A 13702-nucleotide genomic window follows, 5' to 3' on the forward strand; every position below is an offset into this window, starting at 1 on the left:
TCCCTTATTTCTGGGGAATTAAAAGGATACAGCATATTCGCTTTTCATTACACCCCCATGTGGATGGATGAGTGGTTTTTCTGATGTTCACACAGCTCATACACACTTTTTTCTATTATTATAGAAGCGAAACTGTGGGTGATCCAAACCCAGCGATTGCCACTCCCCAGTGGCATTGCAGAGAGGAGAAACCTAATGGTGCCTCAAGTCACATGGAATCGGTAAACATTTTCCTGATATGACACTGTTTTTATGACTTTTTTTGCGTTTTCCTCTAACCAACCCCAAAGACAAGGGTGGTGCGAGAAGCCAAAGTGAAAAAGACACTACAAAAGAACCTCTCAGACTTCCCAGCTTCCCCCGAGGATACAAAGGATAATTCTAGTTTGGCAGTTTTCAGTCTTAATTTCTCACGATTAACTCCCTCCTCCATATTCTCCCTCACGTGCACAACTGTCACCCCCGTTTGGGACAAAACCTCTCCATTTTGGAACAAGAAGCACTCAAAAGGCTGAAAACCCATTGGCAGTGTCCCCTCAGCCCCTTGCGAAGGGACAAGGGAGGTGGAGGGGTGGCTGTGGATGCTGAGGGAAGGGGCTGAGGGGTGAAACGGCCTCCCTGGGCCTTGCTTGCCACCTTCATCCAGCCCCTTAGGGACCCTCTTATGGACCACATATGGGAGAGGGGCAGAAGGTGTTGGAGGAGCTCCCAGGTAGGGCAGGACAGGGGGACAGGTCGGCTACCGGTGCAGGAACAGGGGCAAGGCCAGGGGATGGGACAGGGGCAGGGGCAGGAAATGGGATAGGGAATGGGATGGGGCAGGGAATGGGACAGGGCCAGGGAATGACACAGGGAACGGTAACATGACAGGGAAGGGGACACGGACACTCCTTGGCCCCGCCCCGCCCCGCGCAGAAAGGGGCGTGGCTTCCCATCCCCCCTCCTCGCCTGGGGTGACGTCACCTCAGTCCACCCCCGATTGGCCCGGCGGAGCGCGTGACGTCGCGGCGTGACGCCATCCCGCCGGCGGGGCCCAGACAAGATGGCGTCGCCCGGGTCCGGCGGCGCCGAGCGGGGCCCGTAGGAGCGGGATAGCGGGATAGCCGCGGGACAGCGGGGCACAGCGGGCCGGGGGCCGCAGGTACCGGGCGGAACCGCGGGATAGCGGCGGCACAGCGGGCCGGGGACCGCCGGTGCCGGGCGGGACAGCGGGGAGGGGCAGGCGGTGCTGCGGTGCCTGTCTCCTCGCAGCGGGCCCGGGGGCCGGGGCCGGACCGCGCCCCTTGTCCCCCACTCCGGGGTCCGGGACCGTCCGCCCCCACCCGGCTCGGCGGGGCAGAGGCAGGCCGGGCCCGGGAATACCGCTCCTGCTTTCCAGCAGTTTCCGGGATTGCCAGAGTCCGGGGAATGTCTCTCTGCTTAATAACCCCTGATGGGTTCGCTCTCGCTGAGTTTGCCTGTCTGTTGTTGAGATCCGAGTAAGCATTTGGTGTCCGTGGCGTCGGGAGGTGCCCCCTCCCCGTAACTTAAGCCCGTGATGAGCCCAAACATCTGATTTTTGTTCGGGGCTGTGGTGCGTGTCGAGGCTGCCTCCAGGTGACTCGTTAGTTTCTATCGCTGGAGCACTGTGGGTCTTCACAGCACATCGTCCCTGTGCCACTTCAGACTTCTGCTGAGCCACTGCTAAATCACAGAGTGTTCACTCTTTGGCTGCATCTCCTTGTAGGATGAGGAGCCAGTTGTCTTCATGGGTCGTAGCCCTACACTTCCCTCTCTGTACTCATCACCTGTTTCTGGGTCTTTTCTGCTGTTCTGCTTTGGAATGTCTCTCTCTCTCTGCATTTGAGATGCAGACATCCCATAGTTATATGCGTTGGTGTAAGAACTTCAGTTTTGTAGTTTCTGACTTCCTGATAGTGCTTTGTGTTCTCTTCAGCTCAGTGCTTACCAGAAATAAAACATTTAACACTTCTATGAAGCTATTTTGTGTATTCAAGGACTGTTTCCCTGTGTTTTGATAGCTCAAAGTTTATAATTTTTAAAGGCAAAGTTAGGTTTGCTTTGGGATATTCTTTATTTAGTAAAAGAAATTACAATAGTTGGAAATGAGTAATCACCTTATCAACTGTTTTTACTCTTCACATCATCAGAAATTCCAAACAAGTGGAAAAAAAAGCCTCAGTCTTACAGAAGTCTTATGACGTTGTCTCATTAGAACGGAGATAACCAGGTGAACTCTGGCACTTGGCTATGGAACTAACATTGCTGCCATCCTGCACTCAGTGCAGTGTTTTTGCGTTGGATTTAAGCACACTGAGGTGGATATTGCTAAATGGCAAGGGAGTGTTGTCAAGATAAGGGGCTGGGCTGCGAGTGGCGAAGTCTCTTCAGTGGCTGTGCTCCCGATGGAAGGAAGGCATTCTGCATCCCACAGCCTGTCACGGGGTTAAGAGGCTTCTGTGGGAGCTTGGTGAGGGGAATCTTACTCCAGCTGTGGCCCAGGGTGTTAAGGAAAAAGAGGAAGTGCTGCAGTTGGCCAGACCTCTTCCACACCTTCCTTCCCTTACCAACGTTGGAGCATTTCTGCAACTCCTGAAGCTGCTGGTTTCCTGGCATTTCTCAGGGGAGAGGAGGGGGGAAAAAAAACCTGTTGTGGCCTCCTGCTTGCCTTTTCTCCGTAGGGAACAGCGATCTGTGTGGAGCTCTGTGGTAGCCAGGGCAGTAGGATGGGCTGAGCTGTCCCCGGCGGCAGCAGCTGGGCTGTGTTCGAGGCTGGGAGCGGGGTGGTGTTGGGTTGCGGCACCGAGCAGAGCTGCCGCTTAATGACCTCAGTTTCCTGTGCTCGCAGAGCTGCGATTCAAAAGGGGCAGTGCTGCTTTAGGGTGACTTAATCCTTTCAGGCAACAACCTTAATTCTAAGGGTAGGGGGACAGAAAACGTGCAATTTTTGAACAGCTTTTGCAACTTGTGAGTTTAGTCTCAGAAACAAAACTGAAAGTGGTTGCCCTTTCCTTTCTTCACTGTCTGTGTGTGGCCTGCACTGTTTGATACCTCCTTTTGTTTTGTTTTGTTTTGTTTTTTTTTTTCTCCTGTTTATGCACTGTGGAGTCAGGGGAGAAGCTGCAGCTACTAAGGTCAGATACTGCATAAGTCAAGTGCGAGCTGAAACAAAGGCACATGAAACTTCAAAAGGAAAACCAGGGAAATCTCAGGTATAAGATATGTGAATCAGTAACTGTTAGTTTTTCTTCAATGAGTAGAATTTAATTTTCAGAATATTCGAAGAGTATACTGATCGTCTGAGAGACTTGCTGTATGGTCTGTGTTGATGGATAGAAATATCATAAGGGTGAAAAATCATCACAGACACGTGGAATACCTCCATCTCTATTACTCATGTGATGTTTTGCAGTGCCCATTGCTTGTTATCCCTAGACATAAAAACCTGTAACTAACAGGAGAGGATTCAGGTTTCTGGACCAGTCCACCCACATCCAGCCTCTGTGCTTGCAGCTGGAACTGTTTTGGCTGGTGCTGGTGTCAAAAGTGCTATAATGACATGGAAAATATCACCTTACTCATTCTTCTTTTGAATTGTATAAGATTATGGTTTCCTGTTGCTTTCACAAGCCATAGGGATTGATAATTCAGACATGCAGTGTTGTTGTCCATGTCCAGTCTCTGTATAATAAGTTTTTATAACAGCCTGCTCCTCTGTTTTATAGTTGATGCTGTGTTGAATGTTTTGATAAATTGGGCTGTGAGAAATTTAGTTTTACTTATTAGACAGAACTTCTATCCAGCCTTTCTGGCATTTTGTTTCTAGCATTGTCACTCCCAGTCTTTTAAATCATGAATTCCAGAGCTTCAGCTGTCCTTTTGCAAGGATCTCTACCTACAGACATGTCTATCTCTTTAAAATTGACCTGTACAATTCAGATCAATGTCAGTGTAAAGAGGATCTAGCAGAACCGTAATTGGAAAGCTCTGAAGATGTTTTGGAAAGCAGTTGTTTGAAGGAAAGGCAAAGAGGGGTTGTTTACAAATTATAAATAGTTTTCTTATTTGAAAAAGTAGGTCTTCTAGAATGCATCAAAGGTTGGTTTCCCTGCATTGTGTGTGCTGGCTGTGATAACTGGGAAGGCAACACTATTGATCTTGCAGCACTTACCGCTCTGCAATCGATCCTTGGGATTATTGCAGCTGATTGATACAAGGCTGAACTCACAGTTGTGTGTTAACTGCTTAGGTAGGTAATCCTCTCTGGTATGCAAGTGCATTGCTTAATGCTTTGACCCTCTGACTTGGTTTGAATAAGCTCATGTTCTGTGTCCCTAATGACCTTTTCCAGTCAGTGTAGTCCTCTGTGGAGATCTTCATCAGAAACTGAGCTGAAGAGGAGCTTTCCCTCTCTTAAATCATTAGATTTATTCCAAATCCTTCCTTGTGCTGGGAAGGTATTTTCTAAAATGCTGAGAAACAGTTTTTCCGGTGGTTGGGAAACTTTTAAAGGACAGCTTGTACGTCCAGAGTTGGTTGTGCATTTGGTTGGATTTTTTTTTTTATTATTTTTTAAGGTACAAGGTCTCTCCAGAGAATCTTTTAAGCTTGCAGAGTACCTGAAACACAGAATTATGACAAAAGGCGGACGCAGTGTCATTGCTCTGACTTAGGCTTGGATGTTTATTTCTGGAAAGAAAGCAGGTTGGTTGAAAATGCCATGTTGCATCGATGGTATTACAGTTTGTAACTAACCGAGCTCGTATTTTCACAGCTGCATTTTGTGTCCCAAACTCCTACACAAGAGTAACACTTTAAATTGAAAGAACATGAGTCCCATCCAAGGAGTAGTGGGTTCTTCATTTGGAAGATGGTCTGAATATGAATACCCTTAATCTGCTTAGCTGTTGCTTGTTGGCATGATGGAAAGCAGTAGTAAAGGATTGTTAGCTCCTGTCTGGTCTTTGTTAACAATCTACCGGATTATTTGAGAGATTTTATTTAAGCCTCTTCCTGATGTATATGTTTGTGCTTTGACATCTCTAGCGCAGCAGCAGAGGAAGCCCTGACTGAAATGCCTGGTGAGATTTATTCCCTGGTTTTGGGAGGGTGGATTTCTGGCTGTGCCTGTTACAAGTTGTGCTGTGTCACAGTTTAGCCCTGTGCTTAATCTGGGCACAGAGGTGCGCTTATGTGTTCAATTTGATTTGCCTCATCAATTCTGAACTCTAAAATAAAGCTAGATTCCTATCGTATTAACACTCTGCAAAGTAATTGTTACAACATTAAGTATTTCCTTTTGTGATACGGCAAAGCCACCCTGGGATACACCCTAATGACTAATACCATCATGTGGTGTCCTTGATAGTAGTGTGTAATGATTTGACTCAGAAATAAAGGAGGCACATGTACCAGGGAAAGGGCTTTATGTGAATAAAATCACCTTTAATAATCTGGAATAAAATTGTGTTTGGTGAAAAAGGACAGAAAAGCTTTATGCTGCATAACCTCTGAGAAAAGAATGTGCTCTTAATCTTTTAATTAAGTATTATGTCACCACAAGCAGCTTGTTGCCAGTCTGTTTGACTTCTTGGTGGAAAATAGGTGGAAGATTATTGGGTTTCATTTTGCTTTACTGTGTTTGTAACAGTATAAAAAAAAGCTTTTTTAGAAATTACCTTTATATTCTTTGTTGAGAAAAGGGAAGTGAGTGAAAAACATTCCTGCAGTTACAGGCTTCATTCTTGTTTGTAGGAGGGAGTTTAATACTTGTTTTCTGTTTATTTAATTGGAAATCTTGTGCCTTCCTAGATCACTGAATGCCTGTGCTTAGTAATGTCATGCCCCCTTTGCAAAGAAAATTCAAGAAAAGATGGTAAAAAGCTTTTTGCTTTTAAGTAACACTGTCAAATATTTCTCAATTTGTGTGCAAAGGGAAAGCTAGCAAATTCAAGTGTGAACATAGAAGTAAGACTGTTATGGCCTGTAATCTCACCTGCATGAAGATCTTCAGCTGGAAAAGCAGTTAATAAATGCAGCTTCCGGAATCCACTATCGAATTATAGGATGAAAGATAGATGAAGGAGGACATTGACATGAACGGCCAAACTGCTCTTAAGCTGCTTTTGGAGCCGGGGGTGGACTCTGGAAACAGACATTTGGTTGGCAGAATGGCCGCCGAGGCCGGTTTTGTGTCATGGTAATGTCATCCCCTTCATACTGAGCTTCCGTGTTGCACGCAGGAGCAGTACCCAGTCCTGAAGGGCTGCCTTCTCTGGGGGTGTTCTCTGTGTGTTACAGCAGTGGGCATGAACGCTTGAAATATAACCCTGTTTAGTGAGGGGATCTAGCTGTACTCTGGATAAACTGATTGTAGCTCCAAGTCGTGGAAAGGTCTTCTCGCTTTCCCTTTAGGTTGGGAGGGGAGTTGTGTATCCGTTTTATGACAGGCTTCCTTCAAGGCCTATTTCTCATGCAATTTAATGTTCCTGCAGGAATCTAAATGTGGTGCTCATGTGCTGTCGTTTGGCAGCACTGGATTAATTCCCTAAAGTAAGCTGGATTGAATCAGGCATATGGGTTATGAGGGAGGCAGGCTGGGACTGATTCTCAGGTTACAGGAGAATATCTGATATCTCAGCTGGGGAGTGGTCAGCCCATACTCATTCCGCTTTCCTTCTTAAAAAGCCAAAAAATCATCTTGCTGCCCTGTCACAGTTACGATGGTCCCTTGAGAAAGATCTCTGTGCTGTCAGCAGCCCCGTGTTGTTGCCAGTCTGTTAAAGGTTTGGAGAGGAGAAGCTGTGACTCCGAGGTGGTCATGGGGCAGTCTCATCCATCAGCCTCCTCTGGTCTAGTTATAAAGTAGAAGTAAGGCTGGATTGCTGGAGCTGAGTCAGATCTGTCAAAATGTCCTGGGGAAATGAAGCTAATGCATCTCTGAGAGTTTCTTTTCCACATAAAATGAGCCGTTTCTGTTTAGTTATTCATTGCTTTAAGTGTTCTGGGGGCTGCATTCATTACTGTAGCTGCTGAAGAAGTTTCTGATGTGCAGGGAAAAAGTTTGTACTGCTAAGTGAGAGTGGATATACAGTATATAGCAAAGTTACAGAGTTAAATAATTTGAAGCAGTAACTTAAAAATAAAGTTTGGACTACACCAAAATTCATGTTCAAATCCAGAGGAGCATCCTTCAGGCTTTTATAGGAAGACAAGAAAAGACTTAATAGGAGTGATTTGATAGAGAAGATTGAAGTGACAAAGATACTGGGGCAAATGAGAGAATGCAGTGAGATTCCTGGGGTAGCTGTGGTTTTGGGATTTGGGAAACACAAGTTTTGTTCTGACTTTACTGGCTGAACTGGATGACTGTGGGTAAACACCTTCACCTTTGTGCTTTATTCCTCATACCTACAAAAGAGTGACAGTTTTACTCCTGGTTTAGTGCCTTGACAGGTATTTCGAAGTCTTGTATGAGAACTTGAGGCAGTACTGAGGGTGTAAGGGAATTTCAGCAAAACTGCTTTCCACCCAGGGAAAAGGCAATGAATGAAAAGCATGTGTATGTGTGTAATTCCTGGCGTTATGTCATGTAGCTCTCTGGATTGCATCTGAAAGCAGAGTCTTTCTGTGGCTTCGGTTTCTTTTCTATTTTCCATTCCACTTGAGCACTGAGGGCTCAGTCTCCATACATCCTTACAGTTGGGAGGCTTGGAATTGTGTATCTGTTGCTCCCAGCACCTTGGGAGTTTCTGGATTTTGCTCCGTGCCTTTGTGATAGAAGGTTCACTCTGTGTTTGTAGTGAAGTGTAGACTTCTAGTCTACACCAGTCCTTAAACTTATCTGCTCAAAGATTTACTGCAAGGGTAGAATTGCACTGCTGGGAGGACGAACTGAGTTGTTGTTTTACAGAGAAATCAGACCTCTTTAGTTGTTGGTTTTTTGGCGGGATTTTTTGTTTTGTTTTGTTTTTTTAAGTAAGGAAATTGAAACCTTAAAACTCATTTTACATGGAAACAATTGAAATTAAGGTAGGTGGGCAAAGAGGTTAATTTATGATGCTTAGGGGTCTACTGAGTATCTTGTCTGACTGTGGCAGGGAGGGAGAAATGATACCTGTGGTATGGAAAGGCTTTCTGAAGCAGTGTGTAAAGGTGAGTGTAGCAGCTGGAGTATCCTTGAAAGTTACACCCCAGGGACTGGGCACACTACCCCAGGCATTGGGTAGTTTCTCTTCTTTCCTTCTCAGAGGGTAAGGATTATCTGCATATTTATGTATCTTCCCTGTCAGTACCTCAGCTGTAACAGTTGCACACGTAGATTAAACCTGGTTTAACAGGTGTACTGATTTTTCCCCTCCTGTTTGTCTTCCAGTCCTGAGCCTTTCGATCTGTTGTTGGATTATAAGCTGAGCCGTATTCCCATTTAAGCACTCCTGTGTTAATAGAGGGGTCTTTGCTGTTGGGGAACTCCAAAATCAGGAGATTGCAAGGAAGATGTTCCTGCTCAGGACTGACTATGGCACTAGGACACCGAGGTTTTCTAATGTTCAACATGGCAAGCAGCTCATTTACTTATGATAGTCTTGTAATATATCCACTGTAGCTGGGGGAAACCTCGTTTTCACTTCACTGCTTAAAGGTAAATTTTTAATTTTCTGCACTAGATAAGCTTGCTCAAAACAAAATACCTCCCTGTGCTCCCAAAGAATTCAGTTCCAGGAGTGTACTCGGTGGGGGTACCTCCCGTTTGTTGAGCCTGTTCAAGTGTCTGCTGCTGTTTTCATGTGTCAGAGCATTTTTTTGATAGCTGGTAATGATGGTTCTGTTTCTGTGTGTTTTTAAAGAGCTGAATATAATCTTTACTACCAGCTCTGGCCTTCTCTAAAGTTAACAAGCCTTTTCAAGAAATAATTAAGAAGTTACTATGCACTTTAAAATAATTTCCTGTTCTTAATGCTCTGTTAGGCACCATTTCCGTGTTTAATTAAAACAAGTTAAACTTACTCATCTGAATTACAACTTTTGGTAGGGGAATTTAATTTGGTGTTGTGTACTAATGGTATTCCCCATGCCATCTTTTTAATGCAGCCATTCAGTCCTGTTTGGACTGAGTGGAAGAACATGGAAGCAGGCTTGGCTGGTACTGTATCTGATTCTTATTTAGGCATTGCTGCAGTGGGACCATCTTTTAATTTGCTTCATGTACTTTTTAAATATTTTAGTTTGATTCCTTTGCTCTATTGAGTTAGTCTGGGAAGGAGTGTGTCCCTTCTGAGGGCTCAGCTCAGCGAATTTTTGACAGGAGCTGACGTCAGTGTTCACCTTCTATGGTGGTGCATTTTTTTTTTCCTGGTCTATTAGTTTTATCCTTCAGTGCAGCAAAACCTGTTTTGTTTTTCAGAAGTGTACTTCTGCCTGTGCTTATTTTCTTATCTCAGTCTTGATAAGATGGGTTGGATGAAGACAAATGGCTGTTGGCTCTATGGAAGTGACACATGAATTGAGGACAAAATGAGCTGGCATTGAAAGCTGAGACTGTGCCAGTGACATGTTGATGCATGAAAATGCATAAAAAAAAAGTCAAGTAAAGAAAAGTCAAGTAAGGAAAAGTCAAGTAATTATGTGAGAAATGTCACATCTGTAGCACCTGGGATGTAGTTCACATTTCTCACATCAGTGCTGTCAAGGCAAAGGCAAAACAAGTTCATGAGGTATGTTTTGGTAATCAGGGAGGTTTGAGACGGTTTGAGCTTATGTTGTCATGTCACAGAAGAGTGTTTTGGAGACCACACTTTTCCAGGTATGCTGGGTCAGCTCTTACTTGCTTCAGAAGGAAAAAGTGTTCAGAACCTCCATTTCCAGGTATCTCGAAGTGTATATTTGGAGAAAGAGTAATTGATGGTGAATAAGGGCGTTTCCTGGAAAATGGCAACACTGAGAGATGAAACTGAAAAGAGGGAAGATTGAACATCAGGGAGAAATGAGGGTGGTGAGGCACTGGAAAAGGTTGTCTGGGGAAGTTGTGGATGCCTCATCCCTGGAGGTGTTCAAGGACAGGTTGGATGGGGCTCTGAGCAACCTCGTTGAGGGAGAGTGTGACAGAGTGGGTGGACTGGATGATCTTTGAAGGCCCCTTGTAACCCAGAACATTCAGCGAGTGATGGCTTCTAAATCAAGTGAATCTGCAGGGAATTTGTATTCTCAGAATGTGCCTCTTTTAGCCACAATCGTTGAGAGAAATGAGGTGTATTAGTGGGAAACAGGGACATCAGATGGCTGGAGTAGTGCAGCAGTTTTAACCACATGATGGAAAAGATCCTGCAGGGAGTGGGAGAAGGCCATTGTTGGCCTCCTGTGTATTTGGATTGAAGGTGCAGTCAGGATAGGAAGCAGCAGCTCCCATGCTGGATGTCAAGGTTATAGCCTGCTTGCTGCAGGGCAGGCACAGTTGTTTGGAGGTGGAATAGTTAATGGTACAGGTTATTTTTTCTCTAATTACCACGCTGAGTCCTGCTGGCAAAGTATTAAATGTGTGGTGAGAGTGGGTAGCTCATGTGACCCAAGTATAAAAGGAAAAGTTGATGCATCTATAGCAGTCTAACACTGATCCCATTATTCTTGTACAGTGCAATAGGCACTTATTTTGGCTGAGATCAAATATATGAAACTGCAAGTGATGTCTGACCCACTGGCGGATTGTATTTGTCCATTTTAAAACTTCTGTCCAACTTGATTTCTTGCTTGATTTCATCTGCTTTGTTAGAGAAATTCCATAAGCATTAGTATTTCACCAAATTTCTGACCAAAACCATAATTACCAACAAATTACATAATTTCTCTTCTGATATGAAACAGAGAAAAGGTGACAGTTGCATAGCTTTCTTTGGAATGGATTTTTTTAGGTAGTCATTTAATTGCTGTAGCATGTTTAAACACATTGAGTTCTTGGTAATATATATCAAAAGAATATGAATGAATACTAATTGCTTTCTGCAGTAAAATAACTTGAGTTCTTGTGTTGGTATTGGGAGTAGTTTCTGGTGTGGCCAATGGAGTTCAGCTCGTTTCTATGTGAGATCAGATCAGCCACCTCTTACGTCTCTTGGTTAAAGAAGAAGAGAAAGCTTGAAACTGCAGAGATGCTATTATTGTTTGATTAAGAAGTGTGTGTTCTGATTAATGGCAAAAGCTGTTTTACTCGGTGTTGGCAGCATTTTGGGAGCGTCTGCCTATCTCTCCTCATTCACGACTGGGACAAGTTTGAAGTAATAATATTCAAGTACTTAAGAGGCAGCTGGTTACATATTGAAGTACCACTGCAACAAACATCAGCATTTTAATTAGCTGATGATGCTGTGGGTTCCGGGCATACATTTTAAGTGTGCAGACATTCCACCATTTTTTCACGCATCGTTACCAAAAGAACAGAGTAAGCGGGCAATTCTGTTGTTGAAGGTAGCAATTAGCAGTCTCTCTCCTTCGAGAGGGGTTGTGCTGAAATATTAACTTTCTTTTAAAGTGTTGGGATTAACTAGGGAAGTTAGTGCACCGGCCTGGCTCTGGCTAGTTATGAGATTGCTGTTTAAGATTTGGCTCTTTTGTATGAAATACAAATAGTCTTTCTTAGTATGAAATCTTATGTTAATTAAGCTGAAGTAGCTAAAATTGTTAATAAATGCTTCCCATCTGACTATTTTAAACTCTTGGAATTGGAAGGTATTTCCTATCCAAACTTCAGACGTAGGAAAACAGTAATTAAAAGTTGTTGCTCTGCTCATCAAATTTGGGACTTGTTTCATTTCTGCATTGTGAGATTACTGCAGCCCTCACTGGTGGTAGGAGTGCTGGATCATGTTTTCTCACCTTTTTCTGAGGATGTAGGAACTGCATGACACATTTATATTTTATGCTATGATTTATCACTCAAATTTCCATCTGGCTTCGTTTGTGTCTCAAGGAGGGGAAGATGGTCCCTCTGTTTCCAGTTTGCCATGCTTTTTCTTTTTGGCGATTTTTCAATTTCAAAGTTAGTGAAGCTGAACTTGGGAAGCAAAAAAAAGATGTAAACACACCCATTTTTCCCTCAGCTGTTCTGTTTAGACGATCTGTAAATAATTAATTATTGCACTCTAAAATCCACATCTGCTCTTGGAGTTGACAGAACCTGGGCTATCCCCTTGTTTGCTGAGTTTGAAAGTCGGGTCAGTCTTAGATGTTAGTTGCAAGTAGTTTTCTCTTGTGACAGGACTGAGTTTTCTGGGAAGAGTCCTTTTTAAAAAGGTCACCCATTTGCTGCAGCAGTTAAATGCAAATTTAGAGTAGGTGCAATGTCCATGCTGTTGCTTGGCATGTCAGTGTCCGGCCCAAGGAAAAGCCTGCACTCTTTCTGCTTTGACCACAGGGCTGCCTGCAAGTGATTTTCTGTTTCCTTATGCTCTTGCTTGTGGAACTTGTATTTTTAGAGGTTTGTGTGGTGTATGAGCTTCAACTGCATTGGAAACCTGCATGACTGGTAAGTCACTGAGTGACTAAAAGGCTGGTACATTAGTGTGCTGCATTTCCACAGCCACTGTGGAGTTATCCCTGATTTCTGGGTGAAGGGTATGGCAAATTACCTCATGCTCCAAATATACAGTCAGGACCTTAAAAGAGGAATAGAGCTGTCTGTTACCAGTTAAGAAAAAACTTAAACAATCCTTAAACCAGCCCAAACAGTGTGTGCTTTCAACAAGTGCAGTACCTCTGATGAGCAAAGTGGGAGGTGACACGAGGGTTACTGTAACTACAGGTGTCTGATGTTAATGCCGTGAGTCCAAACAGAACCACAGAGAGGTGCCACAATTCTCTGAGAGCGTCGGGAGGTGACTTCTACTTGAACTTCCCACCGACTGAAAGGTCCTGAAGCAGAAGGTCTAATTGGCCACAGCGGTACGTGAAACCATGGCCCAGTTTGAAGAATCAATGTCTCCTGATGTTTCTCACTGCTAGGAAGGTGCCATTGGACACGTAAAGCCCCATAATGGATGTTATTGCCGTCACTGGTGTTGTCTTATAATCCAGTAATGTGGTCTGCACACAGACCTGCTCTTAAGGGGTCTTTTCTCCCTGTCATTCCTACTCATGTATTCTGAAAATGTTTTTATAAGTTCCCATTTTCTTGGTTACTGTCCCTCTTGCCCCTCAGTCACTGCATTAGCAATAACAAGCTGCATCAGCTTAATGTCATAAGCTGCTCTTCAGAGTTAGATCTCTCATCACAACTGCTTGGAATGTTGATCCATGGGGTTTGTATGCAGCAGGGATAACTCACACTTTCCTCCCTCAGCCTCCTGTTGTCGTTTAAGCCCTAGTCTGCATTTGATGAAGTGCAGGGTGACCACTTGGACTTGTATCTTATAAGATGAAGACATATAATCAGATTTGTTTTAAGCCGTGGCCATTGAATGTTGGGTGGCAACTCCATATCGGTGTTTGCTTCAAGGGGGGTCTGACTTGTTTTCGTTGATCTTAAAATGGACCAAGAACCTTCATGTAACATCTCCTGGATTGTGAAAGCACTTAACAAGAATTACTGTAGCTGGAGTTAAAACTTATTTTTCTGTTAGGCCTAGTGAAAGAGACTTTTTTTCTTTTCTTTGTGGGTTTTTTGTTTGGTTTTTTTTTTTTTTTTTTTTTTTTTTTTTTTTTTTTTTTTTTTTTT

At 43.9% G+C, this 13702-nt stretch overlaps 1 protein-coding gene across 5 annotated transcripts in view; it reads left to right on the forward strand.

Moving 5' to 3' along the window:
• Window positions 1-1005: 1005 nt before the first annotated feature.
• The window catches only part of LOC114060157 (ubiquitin-associated protein 1-like), a 33589-nt gene continuing 20892 nt past the window's right edge, over window positions 1006-13702 (forward strand). The window contains exon 1 of one of the 5 annotated variants that reach the window (XM_027889417.1): window positions 1006-1193. The gene's annotated coding sequence lies outside the window, so the exon portion shown is untranslated. Of the gene's footprint in view, window positions 1194-3108; window positions 3232-13702 lie in introns of those variants that run through there. The other 4 variants (XM_027889413.1, XM_027889414.1, XM_027889416.1 and 1 more) reach the window with 4 other exon arrangements.

Source organism: Empidonax traillii, unplaced genomic scaffold (assembly GCF_003031625.1).
Source record: "Empidonax traillii isolate 1590-97213 ecotype Southwest subspecies unplaced genomic scaffold, ASM303162v1 scaffold262:size680716, whole genome shotgun sequence".
NCBI classification, from domain to species: domain Eukaryota; kingdom Metazoa; phylum Chordata; class Aves; order Passeriformes; family Tyrannidae; genus Empidonax; species Empidonax traillii.